The sequence below is a fragment of the Pan troglodytes genome, chromosome 8 (genome assembly GCF_028858775.2).
Source record: "Pan troglodytes isolate AG18354 chromosome 8, NHGRI_mPanTro3-v2.0_pri, whole genome shotgun sequence".
NCBI classification, from domain to species: Eukaryota; Metazoa; Chordata; class Mammalia; order Primates; family Hominidae; genus Pan; species Pan troglodytes.
In genome coordinates, this window is record NC_072406.2 from 64893209 (window position 1) to 64901499 (window position 8291).

The following is an 8291-nucleotide window of genomic DNA, read 5'->3' on the forward strand; positions in this document are numbered from 1 at the left end:
TTCCTGTATAATTCTAACACACCAAATAAATCTAATATGTCTCTTTTGGAATTCAGGATACCCAATATTTTAAAAAGGTTATCTCGAGGTTAAAATACTAATCTAGAACTTGAAATTTTTCTGCTGGAAAGTCTGTCAAAAATCAAAGATTTAAGACACTTGAGATCACAAAATAAGTTCACAAGTTACTAAAAAATAGTCATTCATTTAGCCAAAATCATAATACAAAAATGTTTACTTTTTGATAGAGAGGAGACTCAATTTCCTTAACAATAAAACCTAATAAAAACCGCACAGCACCAGCTAAATCTGTCTTCCCCACTCCTTCTTTTTTTCTTCTACAGTTTTACTCAAAAGGTAAATAGAAATCTCTTATTATCTCTTACATGAAAATTTTGTTCAAAAGAGAAAACCAAATTTTACCTTTGTATGTTGTATTATTAATGTCAAAACTAATTTTAATAAAACTTTATAAACAAATCTATCTAACTTTAATCAGTTTGATCACAAGGTAAGATTTCCATGAACTTTTTGTAACTTTTTACAGTTTTCTATTAAAGGGCAGATTAATGCTCCAAGAAAACCATGTTATTTAGACATAGAGGTCCAGTTGCTGGCCTTGCATTAGTGTGCTTTTGATATTAATGTTTAGTTTATAGAAACACTCTGAGCTAATCTTATCCCTCAAATTCAGCTCTTGCAGTCTCATGTGCCCACCTCTTCTGTGATAGTCCCTGGGCCTAGAGGGATTGAATAGTTGTTATTTTATTTCATTTCTGCTTTTGTGTCAATACTCAAGATTTAGCAGGGATCACTGCCTTTTTTCAGACCCAGTGGTCAAAGCCCTGCAACTTAACAGTACAGGGATTAGTTAATAGGATATTTATACTACAGAAAGTCCTATCATTCTCTCTAACATGTCAGAAATAAAAACACTGTGATTTGGTGCTCAGGAGTTACTGCTTGCAGCACTTCAAACCACTGTATTAAAGTAGTTAAGTTACTCACTACACATGTCTAATTGCTGGTACTCTAGTGACAGAACTGTGACTAAAAGCATCAAAAGTGTGACAGGTCCTATGTTAAACTTATCAAAGCAAGACAACTAACTTGTTTCTCCATCATTAAAAACATAGTAAATGCAAATATTAGTTTTGGAAATGCAATATGAAGACAAATAATTTCCTTTCACTTAAATATTTTATAATGAAACTGAGATAAAGTAAGAACAAGCAAAGAATTAATTTATTTTCAGCTATTTAAAATAGCATTAGATAATTCCAAGATTAGTTTCTAGATACAGCACTGACAACTTATTAGAGAACTCTCTGCTGAAATCTTCAAACTAGTGCAACACTTGTATTTCTTTGGTTTTCAAGTATGCACATGAAGGCTCATCAGTGATAAACTGCTTGGGATCAAAAATCACTAGACAGAATCACATATTTTTTATTACTACTTAATCCAAGTGAATGTCACTTAATTTTAATAATGACTAACACACCTAAGTTAGTTTCAGAGAAATTTCAATCAATATAACTTCCTTAAGGACAAGGCCAATCTTTCCTGAACATTAAAACTTTGTACCCATTTTATAGTTTTTCCTCATTACTTAAAGGAATATATCTGAAACCAACTCAAATTATTGATTGATTGAATTACCTTGGAAATAAACACCATTTAAACATTTTAATTCTCACCAATCTTTTCAAATAACAAAATAAATAATGTACTGTTTCTGCTTAAAACTTGTAAAAATAGTTCATTTTTTTTAAAACCAGGAACCTTAAAGCTCTTGTGTCTCTCTAGATCATCAGAGGTAAGCAATAGCAACAAGTTTTAAATGGCTGGTGTCCTCTATCAATTTTTGCATGCTTGACAAATATAGGTTAGAAATTTTAGATAAATAAAATAGATGATTAATTGCTGGAAATGTGTAGGAAACAAAATGACAATTCATGGAACCAAATAAAAGCCTTCCATTAGAAATGAAAAAATATCAATCATTTTATATACATGTATATGAAAGTAAAACCCAAAGGAGAACAAACAAACAGCAAATAATTGAAAATTAAAAGCAAAAACAAAGAACAGGAAACCAAGTCCAAATTTCTCTTCTGCTCAGTTTACCTTGGAGGCCACAGTGTTACTCAGAATCTAAAAAATTCACATGATGTATATTTTGTTCCTGGTACACAAATTAATGTTTTTAAGTCCACCAAAAACACTATACTTTCTGTGCAATTAAGAAATTCACTTTAGGTGTATGATCAGTAAGTACTTAGTGCTGGTAGCATCTATGCAGAAGGCCAAATACAGTGTGAAATAAAGCAATGGAAGCATTTATGTTAAATTTGGCTCCATGTTAATCTCCTTTCACTTAAATATTTTATAACAAAACAGGAACAAAGTAAGAACAAACAAACAACTAATTTATTGTTAGCTATTTAAAAGAGTATCATCACATAATTCCAAGATTAGTTTCTAGATACAGTGTGGCTTCATGCTTAACTGCCATTGTATTTCATTACAAAATGTATTAATTTACCTTCATCAAGACCAAGAGCTTTAATTATGAGCAATGTTAACTAGCCAAATTTCTCTAATTTTCTCTCAGGTTTTAAAGAATATTTTACTATCTAAACTGTTTCATCTTTATTTTCTCTGTATGTGCATGAAGGGTAGTCATATAGAGAAACAGGAAAAAGCTACATATGACTTACATGGACCATCTATGACATGCTTGGGCTTTCTGTTTTGTACTGACTTTTCTTTTCTTTTTAAAATAAGCAGTCATTTTATTTTGGGACAAAAATTCACCATACACGATCCTTTGTCATACAAAATTCTTTATTTTCTTTTTTCTTTTTTTTGAGACAGAGTCTCGCTCTGTCACCCAGGCTGGAGTGCCGTGGCATGATCTTGGCTCACTGCAAGCTCTGCCTCCCAGGTTCAGGCCATTCTCCTGCCTCAGCCTCCTGAGTAGCTGGGACTACAGGCACCTGCAACCACGCCTGGCTAATTTTTTGTTTTTAGTAGAGATGGGGTTTCACCATATTAGTCAGGATGGTCTCAATCTCCTGACCTCGTGATCTGCCCGCCTTGGCCTTCCGAACGGCTGGGATTACAGGCATGATCTTTATTTTCTTTATAACCTTCCCTACCAAAAATATATCTTCATGTCCTTAACTTTCTTTATATCCCTCTCCCCTACTTACTTGTTCCTTTCTATCTTGTTTCATAAATAACCTTTTCAAGTCCGTAATTCTAATTAACCTTTAGATACCCTCTGAATTAGGCAAAACTATTCTTTTTCTCACAAAGAACACATCTTCTTTGGCACATGTTATACACTGAATTATATATTAACTATAATTCTTATCCTTAGTAACTTTAAATTTTAATGAAAACCTAGGAAGCAAGAAATTCTGAGCTGCCTTTCAGATATTAACATTTGGTAGATGAGAACCATTTCACAACCTTTAGAAATATGTTTCCCCATATCATAACTTTTTCTTAATTAGAAATGACTCAGACATCCAAATAGCATAAAAAATAACTTTAAGATTTTAAGTTACAGGCTGGGCATGGTGGCTCATGCCTGTAATCCCAGCACTTTGGGAGGCCGAGGCGGGTGGATCACGAGGTCAGGAGATCGAGACCATCCTGGCTAACACAGTGAAACCGCGTCTCTACTAAAAATACAAAGAATTAGCTGGGCATGGTGGCGGGTGCCTGTAGTCCCAGCTACTCAGGAGGCTGAGGCAGGACAATGGCATGAACCTGGGAGGTGGAGTTTGCAGTGAGCCGAAATCGTGCCACTGCACTCCAGCCAGGGTAACAGAGCAAGACTCCATCTCAAAAAGAAAAAAAAAAAAGAAAAAAAAAGATTTTAAGTTACACAGAAAATTCACCTACAACACTTACCCATTTACATTTTCCTTATTTTTAGCAATTTATCTAGATTTGTGAATCATTTCCTTGTTAACCATTTTATAACCTGTGAATATCAGGTATTCACCTAAGTAAGAATCTTAGAGTTAACTACATGTGCATGTTCACCAATAACTCAGAAGATTCAGTTATTTTTGTTAAACCAACATTAAATAGGTCTTACTTATCAAAAAAATTCACACAAAGATCATTTTGTTTTGGCTGGGTTTATAGTTGTGTAACCTCTATGTCAAACCCTGATACCTAAAAATATCTAGCAGAGACAAATATAAAACCCCAACAAAAATGTATGCTGACAACACTGAAGACATTTCTTTTTTTATATTACCAATAATTTTAAAGCCAGCTTGTTTATTAAAGTTTTAGTTAAGTCACATGTAAATTACTTGGACTTATTTACTTATTAGTGATCTTTTATTTATAAGCCAATTTGGTAGACACAATGTGTAATAAATGTACATACACATAAACACATCTAGACATGTATACACACACACAAAGATCCAACAGCTTTTATCTTGGAACTCTAGTCATGTGATATAAATACATACTTACCAGCCTACAAACATGTTCACATGGTTCAACTTTGTTTGCCCCAATAGGTAATCCAGTGAAGGCTGTGAACCAAAATTTCAGGTAAAGCAGTTTCCATGGCAGTTTGATTTGTAAAGGCCAAACCTTCCCAGACTCCAAAGAACAATGGGGCAAAACAGCATCACAGAACCTTACCTGGAACCTACTAACCAGGCCCAACCCTGCTTAGAATAGCAGCATTAAAGCCTGTATATCTGGAACTCCATTTCACTTTCCCATTATCAACAGCAAACTCCAGATTCCAAACAATGTTGGGGCCAAAAAAAAGAAAATCAGTTTACTGAATTCCAATTTCCCATGACTATGTTGACACACACACAAACAATCACCAAAACACAATCCAAGTGCTTCAGCAATAAACAAGCACCAAGTGTGTCTAAATTGAAACAGTCAGTGTGCTTCCTCTCTCAATCAGTTGGGCTTTATCCACTTGCAAATGGAAATTCCAACCAAAATTGAGAGGAACTGACCCACTCTCTGGTACCCACAAAAGACACTCAGTTGCCCAGACACACACACAACACACAATTAGAAATAAGCCCCCAGAGTGTCCATATTGAAACAGTCAGTGTGCTGCCATCTCTCAGTCAGTTGGCCTTGTCCACTTGCCAATGGAACTTCCTCTAAAAATTTCCCAAATTGAAAAGAGCAGATCATGCTATCTGGGCCTACAAAGGAAATTTCACCTGTCCCAATGCAGATATCAAATTTAAAGATTGTTCTTTCTAGGCATTCAGGAAAGCAGCTGGGGCCAGCAGCAGCAGGACCAGAGAGGGAAACAGACCCACGTCCAGCCAAAAAAAAAAAAAAAAAAAAGGGTCAAGCGGCTACTTAGAAGGTCTTTTGAAATTCCTGACCCACAGCAACCAAGCCACCAGCAATGTGTTCCTGGTCAGGGAACCGGAATTTGTTACTGAAACACCGAAGATTCAGTGTAGGTCTTGCTGCTCACTGCACAGAAAGCCATTCACTGAGACAATGAGTATTGCCAGAGGAGAAGGCTTTAATCAGGTGCTGCTTCCAAGGAGATGAAAGATTAGCCTCAAATCCATCTCCCTGATGGACTAAAATTATGGGTTTATATAGCAGGAAAGAAATGTAACCCTGTGTGGGAAGACAGGAATTAGGGAGGGGTAAGGAAGAGGAGTTGGTCGACAGGAAGCAGATGGTTGGTTAAGCAATCATTATAAGTGAGGGGTCTGACACCCCATTGTCCAAAAGCACCATATAGTGAGTTTCAGCTTCTTGATACTATCTGGGAGTCCTGATGGTTGATTTCCTGAGAAAGGAACTCAGATACGACAATTGTGATTTTCTTCAGTTTTAAGACTGGGAGGATCCATTTCTATGTTTATTCAAAGAAACCATAAACATCAGCTCTATGGGGCAATTGGGTCAGTTGCAATAGTTTTATTTATTACACTTTGTACAACCATTCTGATGTGTTGCTGCGAAAATATTAATAAATTTGATTATGGGTTGCTGCTCTATATTCCATTGGTGTTACCTAATGTGCATTTTATACATTGTATTATACTTCTAAAATTGCCAGATTTTTCATTCTAAAACATATGTTGCCTTGATAAAAATTGTGGGCTCTACATATTTCTCTAGCTACCTATATTAGAATTAGATTTGGTTAGGGTTTTTTTTTTTTTTCCATAGGTTATTGGGGAACCTGTGGTGTTTGGTTACATGAGTAAGTTTTTTAGTGGTAATTTGTGAGATGTTGGTGTAACCATCACCTAAGCAGTATACACTGCACCCAATTTGTGGTTTTTATCCCTCACCCCATTCCCACCCTTTCCCCTTGAGTCCCCAAAGCCTATTTTTCATTCTCATTCCTTTGCATCATCATAGCTTAGCTCCCACTTATGAGTGAGAACATACTATGTTTGGTTTTCCATTTCTGAGTTACTTCACTTAGAATAATAGTTTCCAATCTCATCAAGGTTGCCGTGAATGTCATTAGTTTATTTCTTTTTTTGGCTGAGTAGTATTCCATCACATATATGTATATATTATATTGTGTGTGTGTGTGTATAATATATATGTGTGTGTGTGTGTGTATATAAAATAGTTTCTTTATCCACTTGCTGATTGATGGGCATTTGGGCTGGTTCCACATTTTTGCAATTTTGAATTGTGCTCCTTTAAACATGTGTGTGCAAGTATCTTTTTTTGTATAATGATTTCTTTTCCTTTGGGTAGCTACTCAGTAGTGGGATTGCTGGATCAAATGGTAGTTCTACTTTTAGTTTTTTAAGGAATCTCCACATTGTTTTCCATAGTGGCAGTACTAGTTTACATTCCTACCAGCAATGTAGAAATGTTCCCTGTTCACTGCATGCATGCCAACATCTATTATTTTTGATTTTTTGATTATGGCCATTCTTGCAGGAGTGAGGTGGTATCTCATTGTGGTTTTGATTTTCATTGTTCTGATCATTAGTAATGTTGAGCATTTTTTCATATGTTTGTTGGTCATTTATGTATTTTCTTTTGAGAATTGTCTATTCATGTTGTTTGCCCACTTTTTGATGGGGTTGTTTGTTTTTTTCTTCCTAATTTGTTTGAGTTCATTGTAGATTCTGGATATTAGTCCTTTGTCAGATGTATAGATTGAAGATTTTCTCCCACTCTATGGGTCATCTGTTTACCCAACTGACTGTTCCTTTTGTCATGCAAAACTCTTTAATTTAATTAAGTACCAGCTATTCATCTTTGTTTTTATTGCATTTGATTTTGGGTTCTTTATCATGAAATCCTTGCCTAAGCCAATGTCTAGAAGGATTTTTTCAATGTTGTCTTTTAGAGTTTTTATAGTTTTAGGTCTTAGATTTATGTTCTTGATCCATCTTGAGTTGATTTTTATATAAGGTGAAAGATGAGGATCCAGTTTCATTCTCCTACATGTGGCTTGCCAATTATCCCAGCACCATTTGTTGAATTGGGTGTCCTTTTCCCACTTTGTTTTTGTTTGCTTTGTCAAAGATCTTTTGGCTGAAAGTATTTGAGTTTATTTCTGGATTCTCTATTCTGTTCCATTTGTCTATGTGCCTATACAAGTACCATGCTGATTTGGTTATGGTTGACAGAAAACACATAAAAAATGGCTCAAATAAGAAGTTTATTTCACTCTTATAAAAAAGTTCAGAGATAAGCAGTTCCAAGGCTTTATTATGGCCACAAAATGTCAGGGCTCAAGGCTTCTTCTATCTTGTAACTCTGTCTTATATGATATTTGATACTAAGAGCATGTCATAGGTAAAATGGCTGCTGAAGTGCCAGCCATTTCACTTACTTTTCCACCAGCATGAAGGTAGAAAAGGAGGAGAAAGGCTAGGTCACATCTTTTAAGGACCCTTCCCAGAAATTATAAATACTACTTTAGTCTGAATTTAGTCACATGGACATATCTGATGCAATGGAGTATAGGAAATATCTTTGTTTCAGACTGCTGTAAATCTAGCTAAAAATTTATGGTCTTGTGACTATAGAAGAAGATAACAGATACTGAGAAAAATTGTAGTCTTTGCCCCACTGCCCTTCTATCTTATTGGGTAGTTGTCAAAGAGAAGTAATAAACATGAAAACAACTTAAAAGAGTCAAAAGCTCTACATAATTCTATGTTTAATAACAAGAAGGGACTTAGGGTATTTTTTTTTTGAAACAAACATTCTTCCATGGTTTTGATGTATCATTTTGGTGGTTTCTCGACATATCATTGGGATAATGTTGT